The sequence below is a fragment of the Solanum lycopersicum genome, chromosome 4, assembly GCF_036512215.1.
Source record: "Solanum lycopersicum chromosome 4, SLM_r2.1".
In the NCBI taxonomy this organism is placed as follows: domain Eukaryota; kingdom Viridiplantae; phylum Streptophyta; class Magnoliopsida; order Solanales; family Solanaceae; genus Solanum; species Solanum lycopersicum.
This window is the reverse complement of record NC_090803.1, coordinates 59,712,336-59,718,335: the sequence shown is the minus strand read 5'-3', so window position 1 is coordinate 59,718,335 and position 6,000 is coordinate 59,712,336. Positions and strand designations below refer to the sequence as shown.

At 28.8% G+C, this 6,000-nt stretch overlaps 1 non-coding gene across 1 annotated transcript; it reads left to right on the top strand.

Annotated features, from left to right (window-relative positions):
- The first annotated feature begins 2,607 nt into the window (after window positions 1-2,607).
- Window positions 2,608-2,679, top strand: TRNAH-GUG (transfer RNA histidin (anticodon GUG)). Its single transcript has one exon. It is a non-coding gene; the product is annotated as a tRNA-His (tRNA).
- Window positions 2,680-6,000: the final 3,321 nt, after the last annotated feature.

Genomic DNA, 6,000 nt, shown 5'->3' with positions numbered 1-6,000 from the left:
TTGTCAATTATTGTGACTTATGCTACTTTTTACATAGTGTGTAATAGATAAATTTCATTTCAAAAAACAATGAAGATTTTATGCGCAAATTTGCGGTTAAATTTAAAATTATTTGACTCTCGAAAAATGAAATTTGCCACATAAATTGAGACAGTGAAAATAAATATAACATCAAAAATAAGTTTCTAGAAATATTTGGTTGTTAATTATATAACTTGTAATCATGAGATGTTATTATATACAGGTCTGACTATGCTACATTTAATTTGAAGACAATATAAAAAATGTCATCGAAAACATGAGATGTATTATATATAGATCTGACTATGTTACATTTAATTTGAAGACAATATGAAGAAAAAACATGAAAACAAAAATAGTATGTATGATTGAATTAATTCTAGGCTTCTGCCTTCTAGAGATAATGCATAGAACTGTTGAGTTTTGACAAGTCAATCGAGTGCAAGCTGCATCATAGGCACATATTGAACTTAGAAGCAACAATATGTGATCCACTAGGCATGCAATGTTAGGCCTTTTTTGTACCAAAAATGTATATGCAATGTTTATGCTTTTTAGTCAACTCGAAAAGATCGGAAATAAATAGGGATGACAATGGAACGATAAAGTTTAACGTTCGAGGCATGTTTGGATATGCGTGGTTGCGGGACGGATCCTAGTTGTGAATGTTCAAAAATCTCATAGTATATATCACTAGTTAATTGTTTGAGTGATATCTACGCATGATTTTATTTTAAATTGTAAAGCGCAACTAAAGATGCATCTTACGAGGCGTACGCCATCATGCGCCGTACGATAAATGATTTTACGACGTTCGCCTTTCGTTCAAATATTGCCCTTTTGATTTGAATCTTATCTTTTTGTTGCCTTTTAGAATTTTTGCTCATCTTTTTTTCCTTTTTGGCTCCGAATTCAAATTTCTACCTTAATTTATAAAAACGAAAAATGACCTTAATAATTGTGTACCATTTTCAATACTTCGAGAGTATTTTAGGCCCTTTTCCGTTAATAAAATAACTCTTATCATGTACCTTTTTCTCTGTTGTAAGTACTTTTGAAAAGAAAGGATGCAAGATGGGCCAAAAAAATGCAAACCCATATCTGCTAAAGTTCTTTGTAGAGCAAGCAAAACTAATCCATAGAAATAATAAATATGTTATCTTTCAAGTGTTTTAAACTATTTTTATGGCAAAATTTACAAGCTCGGTTAGTTGACTCTCTGCACTTTACTTTTTAAATGCGACGATGACACACTTTAACATTATACAATAGTAAATAGAGGTTCTAGGATACTCGAATGTCACTCATTATAAAATAAATTTTCATATATTTCACCCATTAAAAAAAATCAGGTCTACACTAAAACGGCATCAATGTTATATAACTAGTGTATAATTATGTATATCTGATATATTACTATGTATATATATATATATATATATATATTATTTATAAATTGTACATCTTCCTCAATGGTTAGTTTTATTTTTCAATTCCAACCAGCTCGATCAAATCACATAGTATCAAATTTTATATATGAGCTCCTCTTGATGTTTTGCTATTCTTGATATATTATTCATGAATTGATTCGCATTTGGCATTTCCGGAAGGTTGAATTTTAAAAATTTGAACTTCAAAGGTCTTCGATGATGATTTTCTTGATATCCACTTCAATTTCCTATAAATTATCCTAAATTTTTTATATTATACACTTAAAAAGGCTGCATATTTGCATTCAACTATGGTAAGATTATTACTCTCTTTGCTGCATTTAATTCTATTTACTAAAATTTTTCAGATTATGTACATTTTTATCAACTTTCAAAGGGTCCAAATTTAAATGCATTTTACATGAATTATAAGAATAATATTTGAGTTAATAAACTTCTGAGTCGTACAAGGCTCCAACAAAATTAAATTTCAATCATTCTTTTCTTTTGAATTTTTTATGTTCAATTTTCAAGTTACAAATTGAGTTCTTGATTCTACTTTTATTTTTATTTTTTTAGAAAGAATTGGATTTAGAACTTCGGATTTTTAGGTTCGATCTCTAATAGAGGCAAAAATACAAGCTAGGTGATTTCTTTTGTTCCAATCTTGGTTGATAGAGTTGCTTGGTACATGATGGTGAGTGATAAGTATCCCGTGAAACTAATTGTGATGCACGCAAGCTTGCTTTGATACCAAAGTTATTAAAATATTTATACCTTATCTTTATTTGTACCGATTAGACATAAACTCATATAACTAATCCTATTAAGTTCAACATCGTCTTTCTAGATCCGTCCCTATATCCTATTAGGCTAATGAATAAAACAATTCATTGTGATCGTATTTTCATTGTCATTTGAGGAGTTGTGGCATTGAATCTTTAAGGAAACATATACTGATCTATGTTTGAAATGCAAAAATTAGTCCTCCATATTATAGACATTTGTGAAGAGTAATGGATTTTATTAGTTGGAGTTATCAATATTTAAAAAATGGATGTAATAAACTCATTAATTTAATTTTTAATTGTTTTAATTTGGAATTTATAAAGTATATATAAATATAAATAAAAATATTTACAATAGGGAACATGTTGTGGCTGTAGTTTAGTGGTAAGAATTCCACGTTGTGGCCGTGGAGACCTGGGCTCCAATCCCAGCAGCCACATAATAAATAATTTTTTTTTATCCAAATTTTTTTTTCACTAATTAAAATCATGTGTAATAATTAATTGCTAACTAGTTTACATCAAGCAGAACATTTAACTAAAAGGGCAAAGTTTCAAATATAGCAAACAGAAAATTCATATTTATATGTTATAGCAAAGTTTACATAAATGCCCTCAAACAAATACATATATATAAGTGTGTAAGACGAAGATATATGTATTTGCAAGTGTATATACAATTTTATCTTGCTTTATACAAACAGAAACACAATTTATACAATTCGTTTCTGTTTGTATAAGCGATAGAGGAGAGGGTGGCGAGCGAGATCTAGGAGAGTGGCGAGCGAGATTTGGGAGAGGAGAGAGAGGGAATCAAAATTATGTGTATATATATAATTTTTTTCGCTTTGTAAAACAAAAATACATTTTATATACTTGTGTTTGTACAAAAGTGAGAGGAAGCGAGCGAGAGATGGAGCGAGAAAGGAGAGTGGCGAACGAGAATTTGAGGGAGAAATGTAACTGTCAAACAATTTGCTACTAAGTACAATTAAATCAAAGTGTAACATTTAATTTAATTTATTAGTTTGCTATTATCTAAAATTTTCTCTTTTAAGTAAATCCCATCCCAATTAAATTTTTCTTCAGATTAATTAAAATACAAGTGTAAGCATCAAAATAAGTTATCTATCTATATTGTATTAAAAGCATGTTGATCCTTAAAAGTAGAAACATTGATTGTATTTTTTATTCTTCATCAAAATATTTTGTATAGAAAAAATTGTCATTTATTATTTTTATTAAATAATTGTCATTTAATTATTATTCTGAAATCAATGATTTTGAAATTAAATAAAAATATAATTATCTTTACGTATTTGTAAGATGTAGAACTTCTAGCATATAGTTTTTATCCACGTCTCTTTTATTCGCTACACTATATTCATTGGGCGTTACTTTTTTATCCGCTGCACTATATTCATTGAGCTTTGCTACTATCACGGAATAATTTATCTCATATATAGATTGATATGTTAATTTTGGATTATAATCTTAAAGATAACCTGATTGTAAACCAAATGATGAAAGAAATAAAAAGTGTAACTTATAGGCTTGAAAATGGCATACTATTTGTGTTTCTATAAAATATAATGTCATTAAAAATAATGTATAATTAGTTACTCCATCTGTCCCTATTTACTTGAGCATATTTCTTTTTTAGTTGTCCCTATTTACTTGTCCATTTTGGCAAATCAAGAAAGGACAAAAAAAAAATTCTATTATACCTCATTTAAATTTTTGAAAATTTTCCAAGTTTTAATTCATCATTTTTGAAATCATAATTAATAAGGGTAAAATTATAACTTCACTATGTTAACTATTGCTATCTTAATATGTGTGTCAATTGTAAAATGGACAACTAAATAAGGACAGAGATAACATTAAATATAAAATATAACATATTTTAATGAATTGAAAAAAAAAATTGCAATGACAAGGGTATACTTTACGAGTTTCAACAGATTAGGTAGTTAATACATGATCATATAATCAGAGAGCTGTAATTCATTACCATTTGAAGATAGCTTAGCATGTCTTCTTAGATAAATTGAGTTTTATATGCTTAATCACATGATTTTAATTTATTAATAATGTAAAATGTTATTAATTCATCTGTAAGTTGACCTTATATAAGCTAGTTAATTACTTCTTTCTTTTCAATTTATGTGATATAGAATGATTTGATATGGAGTTTGAAAAATATAATATGAGATCTAACATGAATAAAATATTGTTAGTGTCATTAAATTTTTGCCAAATAAGCAATTGTGTCTTTAATTCATTTTTGAACTACCTAAAAAGAATAGATTTTTGAACTAACTAAAAGGAATAGAGTGATATAGTATTCATATCAATCAATGATTATTAAATTGTTACCTGCAATATTTACATTTATATTTTATATTGTCATACCATCAATTTTTTAAAGTTTCAACCTCCATAGCAGATGTTTCACGAAAATGTAGAAAAATATTTTTCTAAATTCTCTTTCAATCTTACCACCTCATCCTTCATCACCTAATCCACCCAAACACCCCCGGTGCCTAACCCCCTCAACCTAACACCTTATAATTTGACCAACCTGCCCCTAACCAACTCAGGAGTCGAAGAAAAACCTCTCAATCCGAGAAATGTCCTGACCTAAACCCTAACTCAAGACCTATTACCTAATCTAAGATCTTCCTTACCCTAGATCCAACATCAACCCTAAACCCGACCAAAACCTGTGATCCAACCCTTGAGGCCCTGACCCCAACTCAAGACTCGATCCTTAATCGACACATTACCAAACCCTCAACCGTGAAGTGACACATGACTAATCCCTCCCCCTGACTCAATCGTCTCGAGACTCGATCAAATTACAGCTTGATATAGTCTTAAGTCCTGGAGTCTCAAGGTTGGAGTTGGGTCTAGGATTGGGTTGAAGGTTAGGTCTTAGTGTCTTAAGGTTGAAAGTCAGGTCTCCGAAGGTTTTCTTTTTCTTTTTCTTTTTTTTAATTGCAATGTTGAGCTTTAAAGATTGATATTCTAAAAAAAACATAAACGGCCCTAGAGGTCACGGACCGAGCTCGGTCGGTTAGCACTTTACTGATTTTTTGTGCTAAAAAATCGACCTTCAAAATTCAATTTCATAGTAAAAAAATAAATAAAATATTTAGGATAAAATCAACAGCTCAATATCAGTTCTGTTTTTGTCAATTTTCGGAGGTTGATTTTGAATCCTTTTTGAAAGTACGAAATTATTTTGGGACATGATTAAATTAAAGAACAAATTGTTCATCTAAACCATAAAAAACTGACTTAATTATCGTTATGAATGATTACACCAGTATTATGAACCTACAAGCTAGGAATATATATTAGTAGAAAAAGCATAGTAGTATAATAATAATAATATAGCTACAGAAGGAACATGGACTTTCATGTAACCAAAAGTTGTTTAGTAGATCGTTAGTAAGTATTTTGAAATATTTGATTTAATCAAAGGGCATTTCTTAGCCAATTGACCAACGGAGATAACATTTTTTAGCTAAAAATTTGACAGAGAATAAAAATAAGTTATTTTGAATAATTTAAGCTAAGTAATTATTGGAGAATCAAATTAAGTTATTTTTGAATAATTTAAGAGCATTTTTAGTTATTTTTTCTGATAAAAGAAAGATATTAATTACTCGAAAATAATATAGAAGACAACTCGAATAATAAAGATCCACTATAATTGAGTAAATTTTATGTTCCTCGTTGCCTTACAAATTAAT